This window comes from Sander lucioperca, chromosome 11, assembly GCF_008315115.2.
Source record: "Sander lucioperca isolate FBNREF2018 chromosome 11, SLUC_FBN_1.2, whole genome shotgun sequence".
Taxonomy (NCBI): domain Eukaryota; kingdom Metazoa; phylum Chordata; class Actinopteri; order Perciformes; family Percidae; genus Sander; species Sander lucioperca.
In genome coordinates, this window is record NC_050183.1 from 38,818,352 (window position 1) to 38,839,941 (window position 21,590).

The 21,590-nt window shown below is 36.4% G+C and overlaps 1 long non-coding RNA gene across 2 annotated transcripts; it reads left to right on the forward strand.

The window, feature by feature from the left end:
* The first annotated feature begins 211 nt into the window (after positions 1-211).
* Positions 212-1,175, forward strand: LOC116037828. Of its 2 annotated transcripts, none has more exons than XR_004898831.1 (2): positions 212-284; positions 740-1,175. It is a non-coding gene; the product is annotated as an uncharacterized LOC116037828 (long non-coding RNA). The 2 variants fall into 2 exon arrangements; XR_004101959.2 differs by having other exon boundaries at positions 748-1,175.
* Positions 1,176-21,590: the final 20,415 nt, after the last annotated feature.

Consider the following 21,590-nt stretch of genomic DNA (forward strand, 5'->3'; position numbering starts at 1 on the left):
TGTCTCTAGGTGTGTCTCAAATCGCGCACTTCTGTACTTATACTAGCTATTTGAGTACACTCAATCTGTCATTCGTCGAAGTGTGGTAAATGCAGTGCACTACAAGTACCCGGATGGTGCACTCATAACGGTCAAAAAGTTGAGTGTGGATCGATGGACACTTTCCACCCTCAACGGTCGCCATCTTGGCTACGTAGCAGAAGGAGCGGAGCTAACAAAAGGTGAAAAACTTTCGATAATGGCGGCCGAATACGCGACAGCGAGACCCACGGAGTATTACAAATGTAAGTTGAACATTAGTCTTTTGCTATACTTGTATAACATATAAGCCACCTGTTTATGTATATTTGGTTAATTTTGGAGTCGGTGATGATTTTTGTACCGCGAATTATAACGTTAATTTGTACCGTAATTTGATGTGCTATCAAGCTAGCTTTAGCTAACCTTAGCTAGCTAACAGCGGCACAGTTTAACCAAAGAAGTTACGGGTACGTCTATACTCTTTGGTTTAACCACTGGTAAATAAGTTATAACCTAGCTAATGTTACATGTGTTGTGGTATACGGTTGTTTGTTGTGTTAAACTATCGTCCTCACTGTAGACAATTTTAGCGTTAGATGTGAGCTTGTAGATATACATTAAGCTGCGAGCGTTAGTAGTAATGTTACAGTACGTTAATGTATGCTGTGTTATAACGTATTAACAGTGCTGTTTGTGTCCTGACTTATATAATCGTTAGGGACACAGACGTGGCCGTCAATGCTGCCAACTTGAGGGAAGTCCTCCTCTGCTGGAAGGCGAACGACCTGGGGGAGGAGAGAGAGGATTTCCCTGCTGGTCTTGTGGACAGCACGGTGCACAGTGGCCCGGAGCATAGCAAAGGCTCTGGCTAAACCACGATAAGAGGTACCGCTGGCTAGCCAAAAGAGGAAGACAAGGGCCTCGATGACGGGTCCCCAGCCATGGTCACACGCCGTGCCGAGGATGTACCGTTAAAGGATCCCCCTGGGGAGTCTGAAGTCCACCATCATATCACTTTCCCCATCAAAGTACAGGGCCAGCAATGAATAGAACAATGGGATATATTTAAATGCCTGTTGGGTTGCCTCTGCTTTCACTCTTGTATTGTCACTGTAATTAATAGCTATTGCAATAAACACCCTTATATAAACATATAATATGACTATTTTCTATGTATGTTCTTTATGTCAGTTGGACACCATTTGAATTGCTCAGATTTTGCTAAAATAACTAAAAATGGCCATTTTGGGTTATTTTTTACAATGAATTAAGAGCAAAAGTATGAATATCATCATACCGGTAAGTCTACGGTTGCATAAAACAGAGGGCAAAAACAAGCAACAATAAAAACAATCACATTCATTTTGATGTACAAAGCAGAAATGTGTTTTTCACGAGTGACAACAGTGTTGGGAATGCTCTGCCTTGGGTACAATTCACAAATTCACAGAAGAAGAAGGAGGACTGAGATGTTGTGATGTCATTTCCTGTAAGTACATAAGGCAGTGCGCGATTTGAGACAACACTACCCCGTCAAATTTTACGCACTATGCAAGTAAGTACATAGTGTACGAAGTGCACTTCAGTTAGTACACTAACGGAAGTGCGCGAATTGAGACACACTACCTGTCTCTCTCTCTGTCTGTCTGTCTCTGTCTGTCTCTCTCTGTCTCTGTCTCTCTGTCTGTCTCTGTCTGTCTCTGTCTGTCTGTCTGTCTCTGTAACTCTGTCTCTGTCTCTCTGTCTCTGTCTCTGTTTCTCCCTGTCTCTGTCTCTGTCTGTCTGTCTCTGTCTGTCTCTGTCTGTCTCTGTCTCTCTGTCTGTCTCTGTCTGTCTCTCTCTGTCTCTGTCTGTCTCTCTGTCTGTCTCTGTATCTGTTTCTCCCTGTCTCTGTCTGTCTGTTTCTGTTTCTCCCTGTCTCTGTCTCTCGCTGTCTCTCTGTCTGTCTGATTGTTTCTCTCTGTCTGTCTCTCTGTCTGTCTTTCTGTCTGTCTCTGTCTCTCTCTGTCTGTCTCTGTCTGTCTCTGTCTGTCTCTCTGTCTGTCTCTGTATCTGTTTCTCCCTGTCTCTGTCTGTCTGTTTCTGTTTCTCCCTGTCTCTCTCTGTCTCTCTGTCTGTTTGTTTCTCTCTGTCTGTCTCTCTGTCTGTCTCTGTCTGTCTCTGTCTGTCTCTCTCTCTCTCTGTCTTTGTCTGTCTCTGTCTCTCTCTGTCTGTCTCTGTCTGTCTCTGTCTCACTGTCTCTGTCTCTGTTTCTCCCTGTCTGTGTCTCTCTCTGTCTCTAAGTCTGTCTGTTTGTTTCTCTCTGTCTTTCTGTCTCTGTTTCTCCCTGTCTCTCTCTGTCTGTCCATGTCTCTCTGTTTGTTTCTCTCTGTTTCGGTCTGTCTGTCTCTGTGTGTTTGTCTGCTTCTGTTTCTTGTTTTTATTCCCTCTTCCGTACGTTTTTTGGCTCTCCGTAACTTCTGCATACGTTGAGCTATTAAAACCATTCAACTTTTAAAATGTTCAGTTCTTTCAGCTAATGATGGGACTTCTTCAACTTTTTTTCTACTATTTATACTTTTTAAAATATTAAGCTTTTTAACACTTTTTTAAAAAATTGAAGTCAATGAGATCATGCTTCAAATCCTTCAAATTTTCTTCCGCTCCCAACATTTTCAGCCCCTCCATACTTTCACTACATTTCTAAATAAAGAACCTACGGTTCTCTCACACTGTCTCTCACTCATTAGCAGGTGTGGTGATTAATGATAAAAGACAGGCTTTATAAGTGCCTAAGGAACATTCATGATCTATACAGATGATAGTGTGATGGATAGGGCACATGCCTTTGGCTTGGGAGATCCTGGTTTGAATCCCACTGGGGTACATCAGTCAATGTGTCCCTAATCAAGATGTCATTTCACTTTTTCAACTATTCTCACTACTTCAACTTATTCTTACGGATTTAAGCTATTCAACCAGTTTAGCTTTAACAATTCAACTATTCATGTTTTATTTTGGCTCTCTCTTTTTCCTCTCCTCTCTTTCTCTCCTCTCTTCTCGTCTTCTCTCCTTCTCTCTGTCCTCTCTTTCCTTTTGTTCAGCCCCATTCTTTTTACCTAATATATATCACATCTCATATCAGCTAGATTGATGCTTTTTCGTTCTATGCAGTGTCTGATAATAATACAAAGTATTTCTTCTTTCAGCCGTTTTAGGTAATTCATTTCAACTTTCATCTTTGACAGTATTACAGTTCAGCTTCAACCTTTTCTAACAATGTATTTTAGCTCTTCACTTGGGTAATGCAGTTTAGCTTCCAACAATTTTCCTGATTTTTTAGCAGTGTAGTGCATTTGAGCTTTAAGATTTTTCGTACTATTTGTTTCATATTTCTGCATTTGTGAGTGATTATCAGTTAGAAAATATACTCAGACCTCACAATGTTCTACGTCTTTTGTCATTATTCAACTTTTGAAGCCAACAGTTCAGTTTAGCATAAGCTTTTAACTTTTTAATGAAATTCATATGTATTTAAAACGATTTCCACGTTTTCAACTATTCTCACTACTTCAACTTCTTCTTACAGATTTAAGCTATTCAACCAGTTTAGCTTTAGCAATTCAACTATTCAGCATTCCCACGCATTTTCCGCAGGAAATGCATTTTCTAGTTCTTATTCCCTCTTCCGTACGTTTTTTGGCTCTCTGTAACTTCTGCATACATTCAGCTATTAAAACCATTCAACTTTTACAATGTTCAGCTCTTTCAGCTAATGATGGGACTTCTTCAACTTTTTTTCTACTATTTATACTTTTTAAAATATTAAGCTTTTTATGACTTTTTTTTAACATTGAAGTCAATGAGAGCATGCTTCAAATCCTTCAAATCTTCTTCCGCTCCCAAAATTTTCAGCCCCTCCATACTTTCACCTACAGACGCCAAACAAACTTTAAAATGTACACAAAATATTCAGGTATTAGGCTTTGGCTTTTCAGTTTGATATCTTTTACAGTTTTTGTAAAAAAGCTGTTTAAGTTTAGTGATCATTTCAGGATTTTTCTGCGTTTCTAGTGAGTGTGTGTGGCGTCTGCCAGAGTGGATGATGTCATCGCTAAAGTGCAGCACCTTAGAAAAAATATCTTTGTCCCCTCTCTATAAATTGCTCTCACGCCCACAATATCTACTTGTCATACACAATGTATACATCAAAAAGTAGGTATTTTTGTCTAGTTTCAGCCAATGTGCTCGCTTATGCGATATAACATAAACTTTTGGCTCCGTGAGCTTCCAAATGACAAGAGTTCCACATCTCCCTCCATTCACTTCCATATTAAACGTCCTCCACATTTCCCAGCGAAACGCAGAGCGAACCACTTTTTAAATCGCTGATATGCCCACATTTTTAAGTTTATCAACATAACTTTTACATGAATACGTTCACAAAGGCCTTGTGGTGGTCACGATTACATCATTTCACCGATAGCCCTTATCGTTTTAGCAGTCTGAGGCTTTATTTGAGAGCTTGCTCTGTGTCTTTGAATAGCTCCAGTGTGGCCAGCTGACAGTTTCAGCAGGTGACACGGTCGTTAACCTAATTAAAGATCAAAGAGATCTCATCACAGACTTCAAAGGGTGTTTTCACTGGTCATACGTTACCATGACAACCCTTTCACAGACAGTTGAATTGAATACTACAGGCAGTAATATGAACATTAGTCTACATCTTTAGTGTTCCACTTCTGTCTGACAGTCTCTGTCTCTCTTTGTCTGTCTCTGTCTCTCTGTCTCTGTCTGTCTCTGTCTGTCTGTCTGTCTGTCTCTGTCTCTCTCTGTCTGTCTCTCTCTGTCTCTCTGTCTGTCTGTTTGTTTATCTCTGTCTGTCTGTCTCTGTCTCTCTCTGTCTGTCTATGTCTCTCTGTCTCTGTCTCTCTGCCTGTCTCTGTCTCTCTCTATATCTGTCTTTCTCTGTCTGTCTCTCTGTCTCTGTTTATCCCTGTCTCTGTCTGTCTGTTTCTGTTTCTCCCTGTCTCTGTCTCTCTCTGTCTCTCTGTCTGTCTGTTTGTTTCTCTCTGTCTGTCTGTCTTTCTCTCTCTCTCTCTCTCTCTCTCTCTCTGTCTCTCTCCGTCTGTCTCTGTCTGTCTGTTTCTGTTTCTCCCTGTCTCTGTCTCTCTCTGTCTCTATGTCTGTCTGTTTGTTTCTCTCTGTCTGTCTGTCTGTCTTTCTCTCTCTCTCTCTCTCTCTCTCTCTGTCTCTCTCCGTCTGTCTCTGTCTGTTTGTTTCTGTTTCTCCCTTTCTCTGTCTCTCTGTCTGTCTGTTTGTTTCTCTCTGTCTGTCTGTCTCTCTCTGTTTCTGTTTCTCTCTGTCTCTCTCTGTCTGTCCATGTCTCTCTGTTTGTTTCTCTCTGTCTCTGTCTGTCTCTGTCTGTCTCTCTGTCTGTCTGTCTGTTTCTGTTTCTCCCTGTCTCTGTCTCTCTCTGTCTCTCTGTCTGTCTGTTTCTCTCTCTCTGTCTGTCTGTCTTTCTCTCTCTCTCTCTCTCTGTCTCTCTCCGTCTGTCTCTGTCTGTTTGTTTCTGTTTCTCCCTTTCTCTGTCTGTCTCTCTGTCTGTCTGTTTGTTTCTCTCTGTCTGTCTGTCTCTGTCTGTTTCTGTTTCTCTCTGGCTCTCTCTGTCTGTCCATGTCTCTATTTGTTTCTCTCTGTCTCTGTCTGTCTCTGTCTGTCTCTGTCTCTGTCTCTGTCTCTGTCTCTCTGTCTCTGTCTCTGTCTTTCTCTGTCTGTCTCTGTCTCTCTGTCTCTGTTTCTCCTTGTCTCTGTTTCTCCCTGTCTCTGTCTCTCTCTGTTTCTCTATCTGTCTGTTTCTGTTTCTCCCTGTTTCTGTCTCTCTCTGTCTCTCTGTCTGTCTGTTTGTTTCTCTCTGTTTGTCTGTCTCTGTCTGTTTCTGTTTCTCCCTGTCTCTGTCTCTCTCTGTCTGGCCATGTCTCTCTGTTTGTTTCTCTCTGTCTTGGTCTGTCTGTCTCTGTCTGTTTGTCTGTTTCTGTTTCTTGTTTTTATTCCCTCTTCCGTACGTTTTTTGGCTCTCCGTAACTTCTGCATATGTTGAGCTATTAAAACCATTCAACTTTTAAAATGTTCAGCTTTTTCAGTTAATGACGGGACGTCTTCAACTTTTTTCCTACTATTTATACTTTTTTAAATATTAAGCTTTTTAACACTTTTTTCTAACATTGAAGTCAATGAGATCATTCTTCAAATCCTTCAAATTTTCTTCCGCTCCCAACATTTTCAGCCCCTCCATACTTTCACCTACAGTTCTAAATAAAGAACCTACGGTTCTCTCACACTGTCTCTCACTCATTAGCAGGTGTGGTGATTAATGATCAAAGACAGGCTTTATAAGTGCTAAAGGAACATTTGTGATCTCTACAGATGATAGTGTAGTGGATAGGGCACATAACTTTGGAGTAGGAGATCCCGGTTTGAATCCCTCTGGGGTACATCACTCAATGTGTCCCTGATCAAGATGTCATTTCACTTTTTCAACTATTCTCACTACTTCAACTTATTCTTACGGATTTAAGCTATTCAACCAGTTTAGCTTTAACAATTCAGCTATTCATGTTTTATTTTGGCTCTCTCTTTTTCCTCTCCTCTCCTCTCTTCTCTCCATCTCTCCTTCTCTCTGTCCTTTCTTTCCTTTTGTTCAGCCCCATTCTTTTTACCTAATATATTTCACATCTCATATCAGCTAGATTGATGCTTTTTCGTTCTATGCAGTGTCTGATAATAATACAAAGTATTTCTTCTTTCAGCCGTTTTAGGTAATTCATTTCAACTTTCATCTTTGACAGTATTACAGTTCAGCTTCAAGCTTTTCTAACAATGTATTTTAGCTCTTCACTTGGGTAATGCAGTTTAGCTTCCAACTCTAACAATTTTCCTGATTTTTTAGCAGTGTAGTCTATTTGAGCTTTAAGATTTTTCATACTATTTGTTTCATATTTCTGCATTTGTGAGTGATTATCAGTTAGAAAATATACTCAGACCTCACAATGTTCTACGTCTTTTGTCATTATTCAACTTTTGAAGCCAACAGTTCAGTTTAGCATAAGCTTTTAACTTTTTAATGAAATTCATATGTATTAAAACGATTTCCACTTTTTCAACTATTCTCACTACTTCACAGTTTTTGTGAAAAAGCTGTTTAAGTTTAGTGATCATTTCAGGATTTTTCTGCGTTTCTAGTGAGTGTGTGTGGCGTCTGCCAGAGTGGATGATGTCATCGCTAGAGTGCAGCACCTTAAAAAAAAATATCTTTGCCCCCTCTATAAATTGCTCTCACGCCCACAATATCTATTTGTTATACACAATTTATACATCAAAACGTAGGTATTGTTGTCTAGTTTCAGCCAATGTGCTCACTTATGCGATATGCCTTATACTTTTGGCTCTGTGAGCTTCCAAATGACAAGAGTTCCACATCTTCCATTCACGGCCATGTTAAACGTCCTCCACATTTCCCAGCGAAACGCAGAGCGAACCACTTTTTTAAATCGCTGATATGCCCACATTTTTAAGTTTATCAACATAACTTTTACATGAATACGTTCACAAAGGCCTTGTGGTGGTCACGATTACATAATTTCATCGTTTCTCCCTGTCTCTGTCTGTCTCTGCCTGTTTGTCTGTCTGTCTGTCTGTCTGTCTCTCTCTGTCTCTGTCTCTGTCTCTCTGTCTCTCTGTCTCTCTCTGTCTGTCTCTCTCTCTGTCTCTCTCTGTCTGTCTCTGTTTCTCTGTCTCTGTTTCTCCCTGTCTCTGTCTGTATGTTTCTGTTTCTCCCTGTCTCTGTCTCTCTCTGTCTCTCTGTCTGTCTGTTTGTTTCTCTCTGTCTGTCTGTCTCTGTCTGTCTCTCTCTGTCTGTCTATGTCTCTCTGTCTCTGTCTCTCTGTCTGTCTCTCTCTGTCTGTCTCTGTCTGTATCTGTCTCTGTCTCTCTCAGTCTGTCTCTGTCTGTCTGTTTCTCCCTGTCTCTGTCTGTCTCTGTCTCTCTGTCTGTCTGTTTGTTTCTCTCTGTCTGTCTGTCTCTGTCTGTTTCTGTTTCTCCCTGTCTCTGTCTCTCTCTGTCTGTCCATGTCTCTCTGTTTGTTTCTCTCTGTCTCGTTCTGTCTGTCTCTGTCTGTTTGTCTGTTTCTGTTTCTTGTTTTTATTCCCTCTTCCGTACGATTTTTGGCTCTCTGTAACTTCTGCTTACGTTGAGCTATTAAAACCATTCAACTTTTAAAATGTTCAGCTCTTTCAGCTCTTTCAGCTAATGAAACTTTTTCCCTAATATTTATACTTTTTTAAATAAAACACTTTTTTCTAACATTGAAATCAATAAGAGCATGCTTCAAATCCTTCAAATCTTCTTCCGCTCCCAAAATGTTCAGCCCCTCTATACTTTCACCTACAAACGCCAAACAAACTTTAAAATGTTCATGAAATCTTCAGGTATTAGGTATTGGCTTTTCAGTTTGATATTTTTTACAGTTTTTGTGAAAAAGCTGTTTAAGTTTAGTGATCATTTCAGGAATACGTTCACAAAGGTCTTGTGGTGGTCACGATTACATCATTTCACCGATAGCCCTTATCGTTTTAGCAGTTGGAGGCTTTCTTTGAGAGCTTGCTCTGTGTCTTTGAATAGCTCCAGTGGGGCACAGCTGACAGTTTCAGCAGGTGACACGGTCGTTAACCTGATTAAAGATCAAAGAGATCTCATCACAGAGATCAAAGCATTCCATACTGTGTTTATAAACATGGTAACCATGGCATTAGTACACTTGATAGACTGAACTACAGACAGTTTAATGTGAACATAACAGAACATCTCACACACACACCGACACACACACACACACACACACACACACACATGCACAGACACACAGACAAACACACACACACACACAAACACAGACAAACACACACACACACACACACCACACACACACACACACACACACACACACACACACACACACACATAATTTAAAAGTTAATTTAAAGACCTCAGACTTACTTTCAGTAAACTTCAGATCACATAATAAACTAACAATCCATAGTTAGGCAATTTCGATGCCTTAATACGAATCAAACTATGTTTTTTTCACATCCTTGTCATAATTGCATTTCATTTTTCATTTTCAATGCAAAGTTGTTCAGATCCCTTTTTTTCAGGCAATACATTTCATATCTAATCTCATTTTAGATTTATGCCTTTTCGTTCTATGTATCTGTCTGATGTCACACACACGCACACGCACACGCACACGCACACACACACACACACACAATTTGACTTTGCTAATGTATTTTGTTTGGCGCCAGAAATCTCTGACTTCCCCTGAACGCCTCAATAAAATCTAACTGCTCAGCACAGTGTCGCCATTGTGTTCTGGAATTTTCTCTGGTAAGTAGCAGTACCCTGTCTGTTATCTAATAACGTTTTTGAATGGTAGAAAATACAGGTTTTGTGCATTGGTTTCCACCTCGTACAGAATACAAACATGAATGAATTAAGGGCGAAATATTTGCCTGTAACGTTACAGCTTTGTAAATTATACTTAGCTATCATTAGTTAATATTAGCGCCGATGCTAACGCTAAGCTAGCTACGCTAGAAATAGCATCGGTGCTTATATTAGCTAATGATAGCAGATTGGTATCTTTAGCTAATATTAGCGACAATGCTAACGCTATGCTAGCTAAGCTAGCATTAGCATTGGTGCTAATATTAGGTCCCAGTAGCCTAAAGACATCATACACAACATACCGGTATGTACATCATAAACAGGATGATAAAATAGAATACTATGGACAATAAAAGAAAATACATGAATGTACTTAGGGATGTATGTACTGTTAATAAAAATCTCTGGCTGAAATTTTAGAGCAAGCATAACTGCACAAGATTAGCACTTAGCTAAAGTTATCAGTCCTCTTAAATCTGCCTTTTGCCAATGAACCTAATCTTTAAACTGTTTAGCTTGTAACTGACGTTGTGGCTTATGTTTGTTTGTTGTTAAATAAAATGAGTACAATTAACCTGCTTGTGGACCAGGCAAATTGCTAGTAAATGCTCACATTTCACCAGCCACTCAATTGTGTAATAACACTAACTACAGTAAATGTGCTTTATCTTATTTTATCAGCTGCATTCAACAATACATGTATTCATAAATGAATATTATATTATTATTTTAAATAATTGCTCTGCCTCACAGCCAGACTTACTGTTAGAGCAGAATTTAGCCTTTTACTGAGTTTTTTGACTTTCTGTACATTGCGAGCTTGAACACTCTAACTCACAGGTTGTCACTTTTCTCAACAGAACATCGATACTACTGTGCGCTTTTGGTTGGTAAGTATAGTAATGCTATAACTGAAATTGATAATAGATCACACAACTCAACTGTAGATAACTATTTAGCATCTATGCACAAAGGAACACGCCGACCTATTGGGACTTTAGCTTTTTCACCGTATTCCCCAGAGTTACATAAGTCCATACCCTTCTCATCTCCGTGTGTGTTGTAACTCTGTCAGTCCACCACCACTAGCCTAGCTTAGCACAGATCCTGGAGGTAATCAGCTCCATCTAGCCTACTGCTCCCAAAGGTTGACAAAATAACGCCAGCATGTTCCTATATTCATGTATATGTATATATGTATAAATATTTTACTTATGTGAATGATCTAAATAATTCTTCCACCACTGCACGTATGTACTATCTATGATATTTAATTAATATTACAGTAAAAAAAAAAAATCTTGATAATAAAATAAATTACTGTTGTGAATATCTTGTCTTGTAAAATGAAACTGAAAATCCTCTCCTCTCTCCCCCCAATGTTTTTGTCTGCCTCCTCTCTACATTGCTGATGGACCATCAGTGTTGGTTACCCCCGTGGCAACTCGAAAGTATGTTCACACACATGAATGATGTCGTTGCTAAATTTCAAGGCAACACATGTCATCATGTGTTGCCTTGAAATTTGATTAAAAGAGCCTCTGGTAAGAAATTACTGCAAAGTTCTTTTAGTGCTCTTAAGATGACACATCACAACAAGCTTTCAGGAGGCCAACATAATGTTTCCTGCATAGAGACGAGGTAATAGTAGCTTTTGATAAGAAATGACTGCAAAGTTGTTTTAGTGCTCAAAAAAGGGTTTTTTATGTTAAGAAGCTCCTTGGAGGTCAATTCACATGATTCTTACATCGAAATTTGATTAAAAGTGCTTTTGATAAGAAATGACTGCAAAGTTGTTTTAGTGCTCAAAAAAAGTTTTTTATATTAAGAAGCTCCTTGAAGGTAAATTCACATGATTCTTACATCAAAATTTGATTATGAGCATCTGGTAAAGTTTTTTTAGTGCTCTTAAGATGACACATCACAACAAGCTTTCAGGAGGCCAACATAATGTTTCCTAGCTTCTGATAAGAAATGGCTGCAAAGTTGTTTTAGTGCTCAAAAAAGGGTTTTTTATGTTAAGAAGCTCCTTGGCGGTCAATTCACATGATTCTTACATCAAAATTTGATTATAAGAGCTTCTGGTAAAGTTCTTTTAGTGCTCTTAAGATGACACATCACAACAAGCTTTCAGGAGGCCAACATAATGTTTCCTGCATAGAGACGAGGTAATAGTAGCTTCTGATAAGAAATGACTGCAAAGTTGTTTTAGTGCTCAAAAAAGGGTTTTTTATGTTAAGAAGCTCCTTGGCGGTCAATTCACATGATTCTTACATCGAAATTTGATTATAAGAGCTTCTGGTAAGAAATTACTGCAAAGTTCTTTTAGTGCTCTTAAGATGACACATCACAACAAGCTTTCAGGAGGCCAACATAATGTTTCCTTCATCGAGACGAGGTAATAGTAGCTTCTGATCAAAAATGACTGCAAAGTTGTTTTAGTGCTTAACATGGTTTCCCATCACAAGAAGATCTCAGGAGAACAAAACGCATGTTTCTAGCATAGAAGATGAAGATGTGTAGTTAGTTTAATGCTGAACAAAGGGTTTTTCATTCCATAACAATTTTTCTTGGAGATCCATTCACACACAAAAGTTAAATGACTTTTAATGATTAAAAGAGCTTCTGATAAGAAATGACTGTATAGTTAGTTTAATGCTAAAAGAGGTTTTTCATTCCACGACAATTTTGTTGGAGGTCAATTCACATATATTTTTACAATATGATTAACTGAGCTTCAGGTAAGAAATGACTGCAAGTTGTTATAGTGCTCATAACAAAGTTTCAACAGCAGAAGAAGCTCCGAGGAGGCCAAAACGTATGTTTTTGTTAGAATACAATGTAATTGTAGCTATTGATAAGAAATGACTGCAAAGTTGTTTTAGTGCTCAAAAAGGGTTTTTTATGTTAAGAAGCTTCTTGGCGGTAAATTCACATGATTCTTACATCGAAATTTGATTAAAAGAGCCTCTGGTAAGGAATGACTGCAAAGTTGTTTTAGTGCTCTTAAGATGACACATCACAACAAGCTTTCAGGAGGCCAACATAATGTTTCCTGCATAGAGACGAGGTAATAGTAGCTTTTGATAAGAAATGACTGCAAAGTTGTTTTAGTGCTCAAAAAAGGGTTTTTTATGTTAAGAAGCTCCTTGGAGGTCAATTCACATTACATCGAAATTTGATTAAAAGAGCTTTTGATAAGAAATGACTACAAAGTTGTTTTAGTGCTTAAAAAAAGTTTTTTATATTAAGAAGCTCCTTGAAGGTAAATTCACATGATTCTTACATCAAAATTTGATTATGAGCATCTGGTAAAGTTTTTTTAGTGCTCTTAAGATGACACATCACAACAAGCTTTCAGGAGGCCAACATAATGTTTCCTAGCTTCTGATAAGAAATGGCTGCAGAGTTGTTTTAGTGCTCAAAAAAGGGTTTTTTATGTTAAGAAGCTCCTTGGCGGTCAATTCACATGATTCCTACATCAAAATTTGATTATAAGAGCTTCTGGTAAAGTTCTTTTAGTGCTCTTAAGATGACACATCACAACAAGCTTTCAGGAGGCCAACATAATGTTTCCTGCATAGAGACGAGGTAATAGTAGCTTTTTATAAGAAATGACTGCAAAGTTGTTTTAGTGCTCAAAAAAGGTTTTTATGTTAAGAAGCTCCTGAAGGTAAATTCACATGATTCTTACATCGAAATTTGATTAAAAGAGCTTCTGGTAAGAAATTACTGTATAGTTAGTTTAATGCTAAAAGAGGTTTTTCATTCCATGACAATTTTGTTGGAGGTCAATTCACATATATATTTTTACAATATGATTAACTGAGCTTCAGGTAAGAAATGACTGCAAGTTGTTATAGTGCTCATAACAAAGTTTCAACAGCAGAAGAAGCTCTGAGGAGGCCAAAACGTATGTTTTTTTTTAAAATACAATGTAATTGTAGCTATTGATGACTGCAAAGTTGTTTTAGAGCTCAAAAAAGGGTTTTTTATGTTAAGAAGCTCGTGGGAGGTCAATTCACATGATTCTTACATCGAAATTTGATTATAAGAGCTTCTGGTAAGAAATTAGTGCAAAGTTCTTTTAGTGCTCTTAAGATGACACATCACAACAAGCTTTCAGGAGGCCAACATAATGTTTCCTGCATAGAGACGAGGTAATAGTAGCTTTTGATAAGAAATGACTGCAAAGTTGTTTTAGTGCTCAAAAAAGGGTTTTTTATGTTAATATGCTCCTTGGAGGTCAATTCACATGATTCTTACATCGAAATTTGATTAAAAGAGCTTTTGATAAGAAATGACTGCAAAGTTGTTTTAGTGCTCTTAAGATGACACATCACAACAAGCTTTCAGGAGGCCAACATAATGTTTCCTGCATAGAGATGAGGTAATAGTAGCTTTTGATAAGAAATGACTGCAAAGTTGTTTTAGTGCTCAAAAAAGGTTTTTTTATGTTAAGATGCTCCTTGGAGGTCAATTCACATGATTCCTACATCAAAATTTGATTATAAGAGCTTCTGGTAAAGTTCTTTTAGTGCTCTTAAGATGACACATCACAACAAGCTTTCAGGAGGCCAACATAATGTTTCCCTCATAGAGACGAGGTAATAGTAGCTTCTGATAAGAAATGGCTGCAAAGTTGTTTTAGTGCTCAAAAAAGGTTTTTTTATGTTAAGAAGCTCCTTGGCGGTCAATTCACATGATTCTTACATCAAAATTTGATTATAAGAGCTTCTGGTAAAGTTCTTTTAGTGCTCTTAAGATGACACATCACAACAAGCTTTCAGGAGGCCAACATAATGTTTCCTGCATAGATACGAGGTAATAGTAGCTTTTTATAAGAAATGACTGCAAAGTTGTTTTAGTGCTCAAAAAAGGTTTTTATATTAAGAAGCTCCTTGAAGGTAAATTCACATGATTCTTACATCAAAATTTGATTAAAGGAGCTTCTGGTAACAAATTACTGTATAGTTAGTTTAATGCTAAAAGAGGTTTTTCATTCCATGACAATTTTGTTGGAGGTCAATTCACATATATTTTTACAATATGATTAACTGAGCTTCAGGTAAGAAATGACTGCAAGTTGTTATAGTGCTCATAACAAAGTTTCAACAGCAGAAGAAGCTCTGAGGAGGCCAAAACGTATGTTTTTTTTTTAAAATACAATGTAATTGTAGCTATTGATGACTGCAAAGTTGTTTTAGAGCTCAAAAAAGGGTTTTTTATGTTAAGAAGCTCGTGGGAGGTCAATTCACATGATTCTTACATCGAAATTTGATTATAAGAGCTTCTGGTAAGAAATTAGTGCAAAGTTCTTTTAGTGCTCTTAAGATGACACATCACAACAAGCTTTCAGGAGGCCAACATAATGTTTCCTGCATAGAGACGAGGTAATAGTAGCTTTTGATAAGAAATGACTGCAAAGTTGTTTTAGTGCTCAAAAAAGGGTTTTTTATGTTAATATGCTCCTTGGAGGTCAATTCACATGATTCTTACATCGAAATTTGATTAAAAGAGCTTTTGATAAGAAATGACTGCAAAGTTGTTTTAGTGCTCTTAAGATGACACATCACAACAAGCTTTCAGGAGGCCAACATAATGTTTCCTGCATAGAGATGAGGTAATAGTAGCTTTTGATAAGAAATGACTGCAAAGTTGTTATAGTGCTCAAAAAAGGGTTTTTTATGTTAAGATGCTCCTTGGAGGTCAATTCACATGATTCTTACATCAAAATTTGATTATAAGAGCTTCTGGTAAAGTTCTTTTAGTGCTCTTAAGATGACACATCACAACAAGCTTTCAGGAGGCCAACATAATGTTTCCCTCATAGAGACGAGGTAATAGTAGCTTCTGATAAGAAATGGCTGCAAAGTTGTTTTAGTGCTCAAAAAAGGTTTTTTTATGTTAAGAAGCTCCTTGGCGGTCAATTCACATGATTCTTACATCAAAATTTGATTATAAGAGCTTCTGGTAAAGTTCTTTTAGTGCTCTTAAGATGACACATCACAACAAGCTTTCAGGAGGCCAACATAATGTTTCCTGCATAGATACGAGGTAATAGTAGCTTTTTATAAGAAATGACTGCAAAGTTGTTTTAGTGCTCAAAAAAGGTTTTTATATTAAGAAGCTCCTTGAAGGTAAATTCACATGATTCTTACATCGAAATTTGATTAAAAGAGCTTCTGGTAACAAATTACTGTATAGTTAGTTTAATGCTAAAAGAGGTTTTTCATTCCATGACAATTTTGTTGGAGGTCAATTCACATATATTTTTACAATATGATTAACTGAGCTTCAGGTAAGAAATGACTGCAAGTTGTTATAGTGCTCATAACGAAGTTTCAACAGCAGAAGAAGCACTGAGGAGGCCAAAACGTTTTTTTTTAAAAATACAATGTAATTGTAGCTATTGATAAGAAATGACTGCAAAGTTGTTTTAGAGCTCAAAAAAGGGTTTTTTATGTTAATATGCTCCTTGGAGGTCAATTCACATGATTCTTACATCGAAATTTGATTATAAGAGCTTCTGGTAAGAAATTAGTGCAAAGTTCTTTTAGTGCTCTTAAGATGACACATCACAACAAGCTTTCAGGAGGCCAACATAATGTTTCCTGCATAGAGACGAGGTAATAGTAGCTTTTGATAAGAAATGACTGCAAAGTTGTTTTGGTGCTCAAAAAAGGGTTTTTTATGTTAAGAAGCTCCTTGGAGGTCAATTCACATGATTCTTACATCGAAATTTGATTAAAAGAGCCTCTGGTAAGAAATGACTGCAAAGTTGTTTTAGTGCTCAAAAAAGGTTTTTTATATTAAGAAGCTCCTTGAATTCACATGATTCTTACATCGAAATTTGATTAAAAGAGCTTTTGATAAGAAATGACTGCAAAGTTGTTTTAGTGCTCAAAAAAGTTTTTTTATATTAAGAAACTCCTTGAATTCACATGATTCTTACATCGAAATTTGATTATAAGAGCTTCTGTTAAGAAATTACTGCAAAGTTCTTTTAGTGCTCTTAAGATGACACATCACAACAACTTTCAGGAGGCCAACATAATGTTTCCTGCATAGAGACGAGGTACTAGTAGCTTTTTATAAGAAATGACTGCAAAGTTGTTTTAGTGCTCAAAAAAGTGTTTTTTATGTTAAGAAGCTCCTTGGAGGTCAATTCACATGATTCTTACATCGAAATTTGATTAAAAGAGCTTCTGGTAAAGTTCTTTTAGTGTTCTTAAGATGACACATCACAACAAGCTTTCAGGAGGCCAACATAATGTTTCCTGCATAGATACGAGGTCATAGTAGCTTCTGATAAGAAATGACTGCAAAGTTGTTTTAGTACTCAAAAAAGGGTTTTTTTATGTTAAGAAGCTCCTTCGAGGTCAATTCACATGATTCTTACATCAAAATTTGATCATAAGAGCTTCTGGTAAAGTTCTTTTAGTGCTCTTAAGATGACACATCAAACAAGCTTTCAGGAGGCCAACATAATGTTTCCTGCATAGAGACGAGGTACTAGTAGCTTTTTATAAGAAATGACTGCAAAGTTGTTTGAGTGCTCAAAAAAGGTTTTTTTATGTTAAGAAGCTCCTTCGAGGTAAATTCACATGATTCCTACATCAAAATTTCATTATAAGAGCTTCTGGTAAAGTTCTTTTACTGCTCTTAAGATGACACATCACAACAAACTTTTAGGAGGCCAACATAATGTTTCCTGCATAGAGACGAGGTCATAGTAGCTTCTGATAAGAAATGACTGCAAAGTTGTTTTAGTGCTCAAAAAAGGTTTTTTTTTATGTTAAGAAGCTCCTTCGAGGTCAATTCACATGATTCTTACATCGAAATTTGATTAAAAGAGCTTCTGGTAAGAAATTACTGCAAAGTTGTTTAAGTGCTCAAAAAAGGTTTTTTTATATTAAGAAGCTCCTTGAAGGTAAATTCACATGATTCTTACATCGAAATTTGATTATAAGAGCTTCTGGTAAGAAATTACTGCAAAGTTGTTTAAGTGCTCAAAAAAGGTTTTTTTATATTAAGAAGCTCCTTGAAGGTAAATTCACATGATTCTTACATCGAAATTTGATTAAAAGAGCTTCTGGTAAGAAATTACTGCAAAGTTCTTTTATTGCTCAAAAAAGGTTTTTTATATTAAGAAGCTCCTGAAGGTAAATTCACATTATTCTTACATCGAAATTTGATTAAAAGAGCTTTTGATAAGAAATGACTGCAAAGTTGTTTTAGTGCTCAAAAAAGGGTTTTTTATGTTAAGAAGCTCCTTGGCGGTCAATTCACATGATTCTTACATCAAAATTTGATTATAAGAGCTTCCGGTAAAGTTCTTTTAGTGCTCTTAAGATGACACATCACAACAAGCTTTCAGGAGGCCAACATAATGTTTCCTGCATAGATACGAGGTAATAGTAGCTTTTTATAAGAAATGACTGCAAAGTTGTTTTAGTGCTCAAAAAAGGTTTTTATATTAAGAAGCTCCTTGAAGGTAAATTCACATGATTCTTACTTCGAAATTTGATTAAAAGAGCTTCTGGTAAGAAATTACTGTATAGTTAGTTTAATGCTAAAAGAGGTTTTTCATTCCATGACAATTTTGTTGGAGGTCAATTCACATATATTTTTACAATATGATTAACTGAGCTTCAGGTAAGAAATGACTGCAAGTTGTTATAGTGCTCATAACAAAGTTTCAACAGCAGAAGAAGCTCTGAGGAGGCCAAAACGTATGTTTTTTTTTTAAAATACAATGTAATTGTAACTATTGATAAGAAATGACTGCAAAGTTGTTTTACAGCTCAAAAAAGGGTTTTTTATGTTAAGAAGCTCGTGGGAGGTCAATTCACATGATTCTTACATCGAAATTTGATTATAAGAGCTTCTGGTAAGAAATTAGTGCAAAGTTCTTTTAGTGCTCTTAAGATGACACATCACAACAAGCTTTCAGGAGGCCAACATAATGTTTCCTGCATAGAGACGAGGTAATAGTAGCTTTTGATAAGAAATGACTGCAAAGTTGTTTTAGTGCTGAAAAAAGTGTTTTTTATGTTAAGAAGCTCCTTGGAGGTCAATTCACATGATTCTTACATCGAAATTTGATTAAAAGAGCTTCTGGTAAGAAATGACTGCAAAGTTGTTTTAGTGCTCAAAAAAGGTTTTTTATATTAAGAAGCTCCTTGAATTCACATGATTCTTACATCGAAATTTGATTATAAGAGCTTTTGGTAAGAAATGACTGCAAAGTTGTTTTAGTGCTCAAAAAATGTTTTTTATATTTAGAAGCTCCTTGAAGGTAAATTCACATGATTCTTACATCGAAATTTGATTAAAAGAGCCTCTGGTAAGAAATGACTGCAAAGTTGTTTTACTGCTCAAAAAAGGGTTTTTTATGTTAAGAAGCTCCTTGGCGGTCAATTCACATGATTCTTACATCGAAATTTGATTATAAGAGCTTTTGATAAGAAATGACTGCAAAGTTGTTTTAGTGCTCAAAAAATGTTTTTTATATTTAGAAGCTCCTTGAAGGTAAATTCACATGATTCTTACATCGAAATTTGATTAAAAGAGCCTCTGGTAAGAAATGACTGCAAAGTTGTTTTACTGCTCAAAAAAGGGTTTTTTATGTTAAGAAGCTCCTTGGCGGTCAATTCACATGATTCTTACATCGAAATTTGATTATAAGAGCTTCTGGTAAGAAATTACTGCAAAGTTCTTTTAGTGCTCTTAAGATTACACATCACAACAAGCTTTCAGGAGGCCAACATAATGTTTCCTGCATAGAGACGAGGTACTAGTAGCTTTTTATAAGAAATGACTGCAAAGTTGTTTTAGTGCTCAAAAAAGTGTTTTTTATGTTAAGAAGCTCCTTGAATTCACATGATTCTTACATCGAAATTTGATTATAAGAGCTTTTGATAAGAAATGACTGCAAAGTTGTTTTAGTGCTCGAAAAAGGGTTTTTTATTTTAAGAAGCTCCTTGGAGGTCAATTCACATGATTCTTACATCGAAATTTGATTAAAAGAGCTTTTGATAAGAAATGACTGCAAAGTTGTTTTAGTGCTCAAAAAAGGTTTTTAATATTAAGAAGCTCCTTCATGGTAAATTCATATGATTCTTACATCGAAATTTGATTAAAAGAGCTTTTGATAAGAAATGACTGCAAAGTTGTTTTAGTGCTCAAAAAAGGTTTTTTATATTAAGAAGCTCCTTGAATTCACATGATTCTTACATCGAAATTTGATTATAAGAGCTTCTGTTAAGAAATTACTGCAAAGTTCTTTTAGTGCTCTTAAGATGACACATCACAACAAGCTTTCAGGAGGCCAACATAATGTTTCCTGCATAGAGACGAGGTACTAGTAGCTTTTTATAAGAAATGACTGCAAAGTTGTTTTAGTGCTCAAAAAAGTGTTTTTTATGTTAAGAAGCTCCTTGAATTCACATGATTCTTACATCGAAATTTGATTATAAGAGCTTTTGATAAGAAATGACTGCAAAGTTGTTTTAGTGCTCAAAAAAGGTTTTTAATATTAAGAAGCTCCTTGAAGGTAAATTCATATGATTCTTACATCGAAATTTGATTAAAAGAGCTTTTGATAAGAAATGACTGCAAAGTTGTTTTAGTGCTCAAAAAAGTTTTTTTATATTAAGAAGCTCCTTGAATTCACATGATTCTTACATCAAAATTTGATCATAAGAGCTTCTGGTAAAGTTCTTTTGGTGCTCTTAAGATGACACATCACAACAAGCTTTCAGGAGGCCAACATAATGTTTCCTGCATAGAGACGAGGTACTAGTAGCTTTTTATAAGAAATGACTGCAAAGTTGTTTTAGTGCTCAAAAAAGGTTTTTTATATTAAGAAGCTCCTTGAAGGTAAATTCACATGATTCTTACATCGAAATTTGATTAAAAGAGCTTCTGGTAAGAAATGACTGTATAGTTAGTTTAATGCTAAAAGAGGTTTTTCATTCCATGACAATTTTGTTGGAGGTCAATTCACATATATTTTTACAATATGATTAACTGAGCTTCAGGTAAGAAATGACTGCAAGTTGTTATAGTGCTCATAACAAAGTTTCAACAGCAGAAGAAGCTCTGAGGAGGCCAAAACGTATGTTTTTTTTTAAAAATACAATGTAATTGTAGCTATTGATAAGAAATGACTGCAAAGTTGTTTTAGAGCTCAAAGAAGGGTTTTTTATGTTAAGAAGCTCGTGGGAGGTCAATTCACATGATTCTTACATCGAAATTTGATTATAAGAGCTTCTGGTAAGAAATGACTGCAAAGTTGTTTTAGTGCTCAATAAAGGTTTTTTATATTTAGAAGCTCCTTGAAGGTAAATTCACATGATTCTTACATCGAAATTTGATTAAAAGAGCTTCCTGGTAAGAAATGACTGCAAAGTTGTTTTAGTGCTCAAAAAAGGTTTTTTTTATGTTAAGAAGCTCCTTGGCGGTCAATTCACATGATTCTTAGATCAAAATTTGATTATAAGAGCTTCTGGTAAAGTTCTTTTAGTGCTCTTAAGATGACACATCACAACAAGCTTTCAGGAGGCCATCATAATGTTTCCTGCATAGAGACGAGGTAATAGTAGCTTCTGATAAGAAATGACTGCAAAGTTGTTTTAGTGCTCAAAAAAGGGTTTTTTTATGTTAAGAAGCTCCTTCGAGGTCAATTCACATGATTCTTACATCGAAATTTAATTAAAAGAGCTTCTGGTAAGAAATTAGTGCAAAGTTCTTTTAGTGCTCTTAAGATGACACATCACAACAAGCTTTCAGGAGGCCAACATAATGTTTACTGCATAGAGACGAGGTAATAGTAGCTTCTGATAAGAAATGGCTGCAAAGTTGTTTTAGTGCTCAAAAAAGGGTTTTTTTATGTTAAGAAGCTCCTTGGCGGTCAATTCACATGATTCCTACATCAAAATTTGATTATAAGAGCTTCTGGTAAAGTTCTTTTACTGCTCTTAAGATGACACATCACAACAAGCTTTCAGGAGGCCAACATAATGTTTCCTGCATAGATACGAGGTAATAGTAGCTTTTTATAAGAAATGACTGCAAAGTTG